General features: G+C 38.6%; 1 protein-coding gene across 11 annotated transcripts in view; it reads left to right on the top strand.

Moving 5' to 3' along the window:
- tcf4 (transcription factor 4) overlaps window positions 1-13,401 on the top strand; it is a 235,976-nt gene that overhangs the window by 203,800 nt on the left and 18,775 nt on the right. The window lies entirely within an intron of this gene.

Below are 13,401 nucleotides of genomic sequence, written 5' to 3'. Positions count from 1 at the left end.
ATCACATTAAAGGTGCTTTTTGTAATCACCCTCTGCAGAATTTAACAAAAACCTTCACCACCAGGGGGCATTGTTTTAACACGATTTCGCGCATGCGCTGCCTGTTAACTTTTATATATGATTGCTACCACCATATCTTCAACAGGCTTTGTCGGCTTCGTCTATATTTTTATTTACATTAAATATGCGCTCTCAGTGACATACATGGGTAAATAAGGGCTCCAGTGACTCACTGCGCCATCCTGTGGGACAAATTGGTATTACAAAAAATTGCATATGGAGTATGGCACTTCGATATGGCACTTCGACACCATATGGCATATCGTAATTTACAGTAATACCCTTAAAGTCAAATTATGTGCATTTCCAGCTCCATTTTGTTATATTTAGATTTTGTGTAATTCAAAATTTAAAAAAAACCTTCTCTTGTGATGGCCATTTACGTTGTTTTAAGTGTTTATGACACAAACTGTTTTAGTCCCTGTAAGGCCCCCTTCTTAGAAGCTCCCTTTATTCCTATTGGCTGCCCCTTGGCTGGCTTCCGCAAACAGATTTCAGTGTTTTTAAGGACCACCTCGTCCTCTTCTCCTTAAGGAGATTCCACAAAACAAATTCTAAACGTAATAGAAAACATAATTTCTCTTTTTTGAAACTGCCATAGTTGTATTTATGTATTATATGAGAAACAAATAAGATATTTGAAGACATCATGTTTTAGTTTTCAAAGTTTGCAAATACTCCTCATTTGCAGGCCTGTTTTTTTGGCAGTGTTTTTGATCCAACAATGTTTTGTTGTGGCTGTAATGAGCACAGCAGGCTGTAGGGGATGCCAGCAGCACTTTGCTGTGTTCCCACTACAGTAGTTCAGGAGCTTTGTCCCTCTGTCTCTGTTCTTTGTTAAAGTATTTACTTTGAAGTGTTGTTTTCTAAATGGAGAGCACCTGTGGTTGAAGGGCGTGTTTGTATGCGTTGGTGTGTGTGCTGGCCGGCTCCCCTAGAGATCATCTTCTTCTCACGCATGTCTGTCCAGCTGTCTCTCTATCCTGCAGCTCAGAGTTTCATAGGTGTCCTCCAGTTTTGTCGGTCTTCCTGCGTACAGTCGTATTTTTATTTGTCCTTCCTGCTTCTTTAGTCTCACCATGCATTTTATTAAGAACACCTGGGCAGCCTATTTTAACCCAACACAACAACCTCTGTTTTTATGAAGCTTAAACGGAAAGTTTTGATTCTACTCGGTGACATTACAGCAGTTGTTGGTGTACAAAGTGTTTCAAACACTTCATCCATCACGTGAGGAGGGCTAGCCCCAGTGCAGCGCTGTTAAACTAGATTACACACGCAAATGCTTCTAATAAACCTCTGAGTAGGGCTGGGCCATATCATACCGTTCACGGTAATACCAGTATAATGTTGGGCAATGATAAGAAAATGAAATATCATGATAGAATATGGGTAAAACGCACGTGCGCAGTGCCTTTGTTTTCATACGCACATGGCGGAAAAAGCATGACGGCGACGCAGAATGAGAAGAGCGAAAGTGGATCGTTGTATGAAACAGATGAACCAGAATAGGTTTGTAAAAATGCTGCAACTTCAGTGGTGTGGAACTGGTTTGGCTTTTGTCCGTCAGATACACAACAAAGCACAATTTTTGGTAGCGCATGCTAGCGGGGCGTCGTTATTACCGTGTTTTTTGGAAAATATGGCACACTTAAAATCAATCCTTTGATTTTTCTGAAAATCGACAGTGTCCCTTATAATCCCGTGTGCCTTATGTATGAATTCTGGTTGTGTTTACTGACCTCGAAACGATTTTATGTGGTACACGGCGCTCGAAAATCTGTCAAATGTTTTAGTCCGACTTTGCTAAGCTACGAAGCCGCACCGCTTGATGGATTGTCGGAGCATTACGGCTATCGTAGGCAGGCACCTCGCAGAGTGATACGTACTGTGCTTCAACATAATATTACCGCATTGTGTGTGTATAACCTCTTTTTAAGTTTTGTGGATATTATACATGGTATTGCTCAGGATATGTCGGCCAGTTTCCACTGGAAATGCCTTTTGGTTAAACTGTCAGCAAGGATGCACTGCAAATTTGCACTGTTAAATTTTTATATAACTTTAATGCACATAAAAATCAGCTGCTTGTTTAAGTGAAAATACATTGATGGGGTTTTTTTGCACTAATAAAGTTGTGGAGTTGTAAAGTATTTTGTCTAGTGTCAATTATATCGTCAGTTATATCGTTATCGCAAATTTTCAAATGTATATCGTGATAAATATTTTTGGTCATATCAGCCTGCTCTACCTCTGAGTGTTTAATAATGAGTCAAATTAGGATGTGTCGTTTTTAAGCTGTGCTGAGAAGTCTTAGCTGCTGATCTGCTGATCTACTGGGCACGTTTCCCTCTTTTAGCTTGTGCTTTGAAGGCACGTTGGTTGGGACCAAAGTTGGACACAAACGAACTTTGGTCCCAACCAAAGTTTGTTTGTGTACTTTCATCAAATTGAAAGAATACTTTCATCAAATTGTTTTTACCAAAATAAAACCAAATAGGTCAGTTTGGTATTCTGATTTCAAAAGACATTCAAATTGCATGCTACAGGAAGCAGTCAGTAAGAGGATGATATAATAATGGTAAATCCTGCAAATTAAACGAAGCTTAATGACTTTTCTGTTTATATTTTTTTTTAAAAACTACTCACAGACTTTGGCTAATATTCAGATTTTAAGTTCTAAGAAACATTTAAAAAGTTTCTGTTAGACTTGTGAGACATGAAAATACGCGTTTGACTTGTGACGTAATTTTAAGTTTGCTGTTAAATTTGCTGGCTTAAAATGAAGGGAAATACTTGCAAACTACTTTTCCACTTCATCTGGAGATCATTCTAAGCACTTCTTTGCTCTTTGGACGTCCCCAGATACAAACTTGGCATTATGCTTCATGAAGTGATTTGGAATTTCAGCCCAGGAAAACATTTGGCGTTTACTTCTTGTTAAGGTTAATATTTTTCTAAACTACTTTTGGGATTAATAGCAAAACTAATCCAAATACATTTTGGATTTGTTTTTATATGTAAGCAGCCGGTGGAAAAAGAGAATGAAAATGAAGTGACGGATGAGTGCTGAAAAACAGTGTTTACTTTCGGGCTCTTTAAAACACACACGCACACAGAAGCTCATAAATGACTCCCTGTGTTGTCATTAGGACCCATGTGTGTGTGTTTATTCAGGCTTTGGATTATTGGCTGATAGAAAAATAGACTCATTAATGTAAGACTGAAAACACAGCAGCTCTGTAACTGCACACATCACACCCCCTCTCACTGGGTCACATCACTTCACAGGGACCCCCAAACTGTTTCTTTTCATTTTAAACCAGTCCTTATTGGACATTTCTGCAGAAGGGAAGGAAAATAAATTGAGACCTTTTTAAAAGATGTTAACTCATAATTAGGAGGATCTAGATCTTTTAATTATGAGAAAAGGTTAAAATAGTTAGTAATTATGGCTATTTGAGCAGTCAGCTGGCTTAAAATTCTCTTCCAGCTACCTGTGTGATGAATGCGATCTTCAATATCGATGTATTTAGTGTGAAGTATTTTGAAAAATATTGTGTTGAAAGTCTTCACTTGTGCGAACAGATGTAAACTTTCAGCCCATTTTTTATTCTCATGGTGTCAAATTCTGGCATTTTGTCAAAGCTGCTGGTGTCTTACAGATATGCACAGTGTGTTTTGGCATTTGTACCATGACTGGTCTCTCACTCCAAAACTGTCACATATGGACGCTTGTAAAGAACCTGTTGGTGTCACATTTCAATGTACTAGATACATTTTTAATGGTGCTAATGTTTCCAGAGGCAAATACAAATCCAAGCCTCAAGTTTACCAAGTTGTTTTTAGTGCCTAAAGCTAACAGGTGAGGGAAAGCAGAAGTAAAAAGTGAGAGAAATGTAGCACAAAAAAAGAAAACAAAGGAAAACAAAGTGAAAGGAGAGCATGAAACCAAGGCACAACCTCAGAATTGAAAAATGAAGTCAACAAGTTCTGCAGTTCCTCCAGCTGTCACTTGAGGCTGCCTTCAAAAGTGAGCCAATCTCCACAGACTCAAACATTAAAATACCCAAATTTACAGTCTGGTACAAAAATCAGTCTTACCCTCTGTGGATAGTTTCTCAGTTCTAGTCTTTTACCTTAGCACTAATTAGCTGTGTCTCTTCTTTGCAGCGATATTGTTTATGAATGCAGCTTGCTAATCAAACTTGCTAGTGTTGCTAGCTTCTAACTTAGTACTCCAACTTTCATCCATATAAGATATCTTCTGACTTCACAGCACAGTGTTGAAGCTTCAAACTCCACTTCCCTGGCTGGTAAACCCTTTAAACTCCACATGTGGACTTGTTTGCTTCTGAAAACTGTCTCTTAAAATAAGACATCGCTGCGTCAGATGCCAAGGACACCTTGTGGACGTCTCTGAAGCCACAGCAGCAAAATGCAGATTTAATCAATGCTGGATTTATTTTTAGCAAATAGAAACATGACTGACAAAGACCGTGACCTAGGAGGCGAATACTGTGGTCTGTGTAATAAAACCAGGCTGTTCTGTAAACATCTTAGCTTGCCATTGAATATAGTTAAGGGATATTGTCATAGGTTTGGACAAATAAACTCCATGTACTCATAATTTAATTTAATGCACGTTCTGGAAAATTAGCCACAAAGGCATTGTGGAAATTTATTGATGTGTGTACAGCATAAACAGGAAGTTTGAAAGGAAGTGACTCCATAGAAATGCAGGGAAAAAAAGAAACAAGTGGAAACGACAAATAAAAAGAGAGAGGAAGGGGTGATGTCATCTCCAAAATGACTCCATTGTCTTTGCACTGAGACTGTGACTGCTTTTTCTATATGCAAGCATGCACTATCGCTCCTTTCCTACCTTTCTTCCTTCCCCTTCCCACCCTTTTCCTCAATTTTTTTCTTCCCTTTCCTGTCTTTCTTTTCCTAGTCCCCCTCCTCTTCTGTTTTCACTCTTTGTTTGTCATTTGGGGTTTTTTTTATTTACTCCCCTACACATGTGACTACTCTGTTTCTTGTCTGTTTTTAATGATTTCTTTCCCAAACACACACACCTTTGTCTTATTTTACTTTGTATTATTACATATTTTTTTCTGTCCTTTTTGTTTTGATGTTGCTGTCTAGATGTACTTACTTCTCTTTCTCTCTTGCTGCACACACACACATACTCACAGCTGTATGTAGTTTGGCAGTGTTAGGCAGAGACGCCTGCAAGCTGAGGTCATAACTCTGGGAAAACAGGTGGTAGACTGATGTGAGAGAGGGAGACATATACAGTACATAAGCACGAGTGCATCATGCACACAAATTAAAATATGTAAAGACAGAAGTTAGCTCATGGGTTCCAACATTTTCCCTTCTGTCATTTAGGCATGCTGTTATTCAAGTGACACTTAAATGATCTTGGACCATCACTGGGCTGATATCAAAGTAGCTTGATCCCATCATTGCATGCTGCCAACAAAGCAGATGAGCAGCAAAGTGATGTGACATTTAACTAAATGTGATCTGATTTAAAACAAATTGGAGAGGAAGAAAAGACTGTGCTCCCCAGACTCTCACTGAAGGTTTTAGAGTTTGTTTTCTGTTCTGCAGTCTGCCTGCCGGTGATGATTTTAAGTCACACTCATTATTTTACTGCATCCTGGCTCAGTTTGGAGGGTGTCTCTAAAAAGAGGGGAAAGGTTAAGAGAGAAAAGCCTCTCTTCCTCCCTCCATTAAGCAGGGTTACAGTAAAGTGAAATGGATCATAATCTGCATCACTGCTGTGAAACACATTTATGTCTTTTAATACTCTGCAACACTAAATTCATTCATATAAGCTGATAGAAATCTACTGCCCCCATTTGCCTCCATACAATAGTAGTTACAATCTCCTTGTTAAGGCATACCGTGTTTTTTTAGACAATGGTATGCTTCCAACAAATCCCTGTGGCCTAAAATTTTTCGTGGAAAGCCTTCCCAGAAGAGTCGAGGCTGGAGCAGATTAATGCGCCTGGTTTTTAATGGCATTTTCAGTTATAATATAGAGTAGAATTGTAATGTGCAAGTGGCCCCATACTGCTGGCCATGATGCCTCAAAATAGGTGTAAAAACAGAAGTGATGTGCTGACTGCACAGCAGAAAAACTGAAATGAAAAGAAAAAATGTTTAAATGTTTTAAATATGGTTACCATTATTTTCAGAAGAACATAGGTAGTTTTCCTTCCTGCTTATATGGTCCTAAAGTTGGGTTAAAACACTTCGCCTTTGTGCTCTGTTCAAAAGCTCTGCAGTGTATTATGAATATTTATGAGAGAATGAGGTTATGATCACTGGGTATTTGTGTTCAGCCTCTTGTTCATGAAGATAATTAGATAAATAAACTGTAACAACCTGGATAATTACTTGATACAACATAGTTTTGAAGCAGAAGCAATGGAACATGCATAAATCTCATCCATGTTTATACGAAAGTCCAAATGGGACAACAATTTCATTTTTTATTGTTTAATAAATACTCATATTAAAAATAAGTAATAGGAACATAGCAAGTATGCTTAACATTGAAAAATAGTACATGTATAAAATAAATGAAACTCATCAGCTTTTATATTCAAATCTATATTTATATACATAAATTAAGGAAAAAGAAAAAAATGTTTTAAAAAAAGATATTTTAAACAGTAAGGACATCTTTGCAAAAAGTAGCTGCTGTCATAGATTCAGATCTGAAAATCCTACATACATGTAGATAAATACACTGAATCTGTTAAAGAAGCAGTACAGATCAACACTGCATGTAACATAATGAAAGTTACACTTAAAAAGTTAAAGGGTGAAAGTTGCGAAGCTGCACTTTTAGATTTAAACACAGTAACTGTTAAATATTTACACAAATTTTTCTTTGTAATTTCTCTGTTGTTATCTTAAAGGTAAAGTACTTAAGATTACAAGTAAAAAGTCGGGTTATTTTTTTAAACAGAAATAACAGATCATCCTGATGGAATTTGCTCCAAAAGAGGAAAAAATAACAAGAACAACATTTTTCCACATGACATAATTCCATTTCTGTCCACCTATTTTCCTCTGTTTCATGTCTTATATTTAAACGGCATTTTAAGTGACAAGGCGTCTGTCGTCCTTCACTCCATTAATTAAATGGAAATTGGGGAAAAAATGCATGCATGTCACACCACTGGAAAATGTCACTGTAGTTTCCCCCGTGGAAGTCCAATGTCAACAGCAGTCTTTGTGTGTGTGTGTGTGTGTGTGTGTGTGTGTGTGTGTGTGTGTGTGTGTTGATGTTGCAGGTGCTTTCTGTCAAAGGTTCAGTGTGCACAGAGGAAAGGCTGTGTTCAATGTTCCAGTATGTGTAGCAGTGTGTGTGCTCGTTCAAGTTTATTTACAACTTCATTAGCAAATGTGTATCACAGCTACAGAAAAGTGTTGCATTGTAACTGAGTGGTTTACTTTTGGGTCTCACAGTGATTTAGCATGTCTTTAAAAACATGTCACAGAGGTGTGAGGGTTTTTCTTTTTCTCATATTTACTGGAAGATGTTTCCTCCTTTTCTGTTTTTTTCCACTTTTATAATAAAGAAGCAACAAATGAAGAGATTTCCTTTTAATGTTTTTTAACTTTAGGTTAACGAAGTAGTTCAGTCACTAAAATCTAACGAAACACGACTGTAACAAAAATAAGATAAGAGGACGCAGTTACCAGCATGCTAAGATTGGGACACCACACTGGACACCCTGCTTTATGTTATCTCCTCTCCTGCTCCATGCTCTGAATTTTATCCTGCAGAGTTGGTTTTCTTTTTGCTTTCCAACAATAATTGAAAACGACAAATGGAAATTGCAGGAATCCAACTAATGCAGGGTGAAATATTACAATTTACAGAGATGCAAAGTTTATTTTCCTTCTCTCGGATTTGTGACCGCAGCAGCAGGGGCAGACTTCTCCCTCCTGTTTACGACTGCATGAGAAATGTGTGTCATCTCGTGACCCAGAAATTCTCTTCTTTCTCTTCTCCTTCATCTTCCTGCGCAATCATTGGATTCGCACACTCGTTTTAAAAGAGTGCACTGATCCCACTGATCAGCAGCATTGCAGATGACAGGTACTCAGCACCTTTGCCTTTATATTTGTCTCTGACTCTCAGTTTGCTTGGTTCATTGCAAGAACATTTATACAGTACATAAAATAATGGAATTAATGTTGTTGGAACAGTGATAAAATCTGATAAGATTATTTTAAGATGACATTAAAACAAATTTTTCAAATATCCTTATATTGTTACTAATGTGGAATTTTTACACTGTAATTTTTTGCCTAAAGGTTTGCCAAACAAACCCTTTTAGCCCTTATTAGGTGTGATGGAAATGTGTTGCATATCAATGATTGTCAAATAGTTAAATGAAAACAAACATACACATACCTGTCAGATTGAGACATTATCCATCAGCTTATTGTGTGATTTTTTTATTTTATTTTAAAAATCTGGGAACTTTTTAAACTTGAACCTCTTAACATTCACCAGCCTGGGTGTGACAATGTCTGCTGCTGTATTTCCTTCAGCAGTACCGTCTGAATGCCTAACCACAAAGCCTCACGCAGTGTAAACCAGCAGTAGTTCCTTAGTATCTACCAAAAGCTCTTAGGTAGGTATTCGGGAGTCTGGGTTTCTGTTAAAATATATGACACAGGATGTTGACTGATCTATCCACCCCGGCCTCCTCCTGCACAAACTTTGTGGCTTTAGCAGCTGCAGTGGTTGCTTAGCTTGTACACAGCGAGAGAAGCAGAGACTTATGGAGGCACTGTTTGCTCTTTTTTAGTTCATATAAAAGTTTGGGGATCACTGGGATAAAGGATGAGAGACTGGCCGGTGATCGCCTTGTGCCCTCTGGTCACTAAGGAAATATGTGTATTCCCCACTTGGTTACTGAATGGTTCCTGCTGTTGCTGGGAAAAATCTGCTTCAAAAAGCGAGATGCACCAGAAACCTTTTTGTGATTGCTTTGGTTGCTAACACATTGCCACAGTCACCTGTAGTTGTCTGCAGACATGTGGAGGATTTCGGTGTAGCTGCAGCACCGTAAACCTCTTTTTGATTAATTTTACCTAGCTGCTACCAGCAACTGTTTGCCAGCTGGTTAAGGACCACATTTTTCCCTAGTGACGTGTGGTTGCCAGAATGTTGCCGACCAGTCTCTAGGCCTGTGTCACTGGGCCCTGAGGGGAAGTTGGTTATTTAAATCATATTCATTACATTTATGACTTCTCTTCTTCAGGGCAGCCATTCTTTGTTAGTTATAGTCCATCAGCATTAAACCTACAGAAGTATATTTTTTTTATTTTTATGTTTAATCAAAGTTACATTATCATGTGAAAACTGGAAAATTTATTTTGTCTGTTACGAAGTTGTTGTGACGTGTTAATGAATTCGTGACTGTTTTTAAAAGTCTCCCCGCTGCATTCAGGGACATCCTGACATCTCTGTTGAAAAGCTGATATCATATTTAAACCTGAAGAATGGTGCCTAAGTGGGTGTGGCTGCACCTTGTGGTATCTATCGGGTTTACACCAGCAGCAGATCAGTTTATGTGTAATTTATTTATATTTTTCTCCTCCATCTGTCTCCTCATCTTCTCTCCTCGTTGAACTAAATTAAGGAAGAGACAGGGAAGGCTTGTTGAAATATAAAAGCCCTCCATTAAAAATGTACGAAACCCTCTCAGTCTCTCTCTCTCTGCTGCCATTTTACATTTGGGAATCCAGGCGATGATGAAAGGCAGAGAACGGAAAAGAAGAGACAGAAAGAAAGACGAGAGGCAAACAATAAATAAGGGAGCAAGCAGACGTATGGACGGATAGATGGAGGGCGCTCAGTTTGAAACGCACACACATGCGCGCACAGAAACACACACCCATGCTGACAAGCCTGTCGACATTTTGTGATATTTGCACGGAGCGAGAGGGGAGTTTGGCATGTGGTGGGCAAGACCTCGCTGTCAGCCAGCTGGATTAACAGGCAGACAGAGGGATTTGGTTTTCAAAACAACCTTATTTACACTATGGTTATCCTAGGATACATAAAAACTGAACTAGTGAAGCACAGCATATAAGACATTTAAAATATATGTCAAAACATAACTGCATCGTTAAGATTTGATCTAGATAAAAGCTGATTTTCTGAAACTAACACCAATGTGTAACACCACCTCTAGACCTCATCGTCTTTAAAAGTATTAGAAGCTGAAGGAAAAAGTGTGATGTCATTGGGTACTTATTTAAAAGGGAAAAACAATAAAAACACATTTGTGTTGTACTTTCATCTGCACAATCCATATACACTGTTTCCCCAACTGTAGCCTTCAAACATGCGCTAAAATAAAGAATTTTTTTAGATATTCCCCAGCAGATATTAACTGGTCTTTCCCCTGCCAGCTCCCCAGTAAGAAGCCCATGTGACGTCAGATTGTGCTGATACGCGAAAATCAAAGTTAATTGTCTGGTAAATTTTTCTCTAGCGAGTGGGGATCATATGTCTTTCTTCCTGCACCTCAGGCAGCTCCCTCACCTAAACCACATGGAGCACGTCCAGGAGTGCAATGCCGTTTAAAGCAGACTAGTCCCTGCCATGTGCTGCATGTGGAAAATGTCCTGATTTGTCCTCAAATTGTCACAGAGTTAATTTGTGAAAACACCTTCTGTTGGACTTAAGTAAATGTTTGCAATAGCGGGAATGTCCAAATTTCATAGGGCAATAAACTCCAGATTGCAACGATGCATCCGCCAGTGTTTGAGTGATTTCTAAAGCTCTGTATGCATGTATATATGAATGGATGACTAGAAAAACAACACATAACATGATGTCTATTTACCAATGCAGCATCCGGGATTTCCTAGCTTAAATTTTCCATGAAGCACCTACAGGTTTGTGGATGTGCTTTGTACTTTCCAAGTTGGAATCCTGGTCATGCTTTTATTTTGAGTGTCATGTGTTTTTTAGACTAATACTAACTGAGGCACACGGTGCACCAACTGATCATAAAGACTTTTAGGAGCGCCGATTTCACGGTGCATATATGTTCTTACAGAAGTTGAAGAATCACATAACCTGCAGTTTAGTGACACAAGAAGGAACCTGCTGGGGCCAGCTGATGCTGAGCTTATCAGCAGCTTAGAGTTTTGTATGGGGGGATTTTACACATCAAAGTCCATTTCCTGGTCTTAGGGAGGAATGCATATGTGGAAAAAAGTGTAAATCCCAGAGCGAGCGGCATGATAAATCGCCTAAAGTGACTTCACTTTGAGTTGGTGTCTTTGGAAAAGTTTGAGAAAGAAACTAGCTCAACAGACTTCTGCAGCCTGCTCTTCATCTCAGCGTGAGACCAGCGAATCAACGCTTCATTAGCTGCTACTAGCAACACCCCAGAAAAACTCTTATATAATTCATTCAACCTTTATATATGTAGTATGGCCCAGTGATATCAAGTTTACCACCTTTGCATGGGTGCCCTGCGCACAGAGGACTATTAAAACACATGCATTTAGGGAAACATTAAAACTATTAAACTGCAACGAAAGTATACGAATAAAATGGATGAAGGATGAGAACAAGCCAGGTGAAAATGGTTGCTTCATTTAAACCCCTCATTATGGAATCAGGCCAAGTCAATATTAAATTTATAAACCACTACATAAGAAGGTGGCCCTGGACCACTAATACATACATCTAGACTGCAGATGACATCAGCCAAATGGATACGTCACTGGTTGCTGATTGGTCAGGGTAACATATCCACTCCCAAAACACCACGCACGAACACTTTGTCAGGCTGGGGGAACGAATAAAATAGCAGCGCGGAATAGGCTCATTATAACAGTGTGTCTATGCAAAGTTTGGGCTGCCATTCAGCTGTGATTGGTGTGTAAGGTCTGTACTCGACATTCATATCGGACTGTTTTACAGCATACACATCATCATAATTCATATTCATCAACTGCCCTGCTGAAATGTTCAAAGTAAAACAAAGCTCAGGGTAGGGAGGGTGAGAAAGAGACCAGAACCACAGGATGCCACGAGAAAGCTGGCATCACACACACGCGCGCACACACACACACACACACACACACTTTAAAAAAAAGCCCATCTCGTGCCAAAACAGTGAGTCCCTGCTGGAAGCTACTTGGTGCTCTGGGAATTAGAAATCCCACAATTAAACATATGGGCATTAAGATAATTGTCAGTTGTTGTGCTGTCATGTGTGTGTGCGTGTACATGTGTGTGTGTGGTAGACAGATGGATAGGATTCAGCAAAGAACACACACACACAGACACACACACACACACATGCACCCATACAGTATTTCCCTGAAACCCACATGAAAAACAAGGAGACACAATTTGGAGCCAAAAAAAGAAGAAACTGTAAATATACATGTCAGACATGCAGATATGAACCTGTACTGAAACACACAATCACACACAAACACACACACTCGTGAAAGCAGGGAGTCTGGAAAATTGGAAAAATGGAAAATTAATAATAAAAAAAAAACACTGATGGGAATGATGCATGTGAGATTGGAGAGATAGGAGCGATGGGGATCTTCACTGTATTAGAAAGGGTGAGGATGCCCTCAACAGGGCAAAGACAGAACTACAACATCTCAGGAAGAAAGGAAGGAAGAGTTCTTTACGATTACAGTGTTTGTTTCATGAAAAGTGAAATGATACCATAAAAATTCCAAATATAAACAGACAATAGAAAAGAAATAAGTACTCTAATTAGTAATAAATTAAAGTAATAAAAGTCTTTTCCCAAATTTTATCCCATTACCTTGGTGGGTTGCCCGTGACCTGGGGGATTTTAAGAAGGTAAATGAAATTCATACATTTGCTTCATATAAATATCCATACTAAAGGATTTTTTAAAACTCTTGTTAGAAACTGATAAAAACTCATTTTAAAATAAAGAAATTAGTGTGTGGACTAGTGTTTACTGAGTTTCAAGTGACATGTAGTAATGTTTAGTATTTTTCTTATGGTCAGAAAGTCATGCAAAATAATCAAAGCCATCAGCGAACTGATTTGATTAAAAGAATATTGCCTGTGTAACAAAGCCACAGAAATCCATGTTGTCCAAAAACTATTGAAAACACATCAGCGTTGCAGATGTTGCACTGGGTGACATGTTCCTTATTATAATGAACACACACATGGACTCAACATAAGCCATCCTGCTGCCAAATTCAACAGGGTGTGCTAATCCGCCTTTAAAAGTAGTCCCCAGTAAAAATGCTATATAACCTTGTATGATCAAC

Source organism: Oreochromis niloticus, linkage group LG7 (assembly GCF_001858045.2).
Source record: "Oreochromis niloticus isolate F11D_XX linkage group LG7, O_niloticus_UMD_NMBU, whole genome shotgun sequence".
NCBI classification, from domain to species: domain Eukaryota; kingdom Metazoa; phylum Chordata; class Actinopteri; order Cichliformes; family Cichlidae; genus Oreochromis; species Oreochromis niloticus.
The sequence above is the reverse complement of the archived record's forward strand: the minus strand, read 5'-3'. Positions and strand labels throughout refer to the sequence as shown.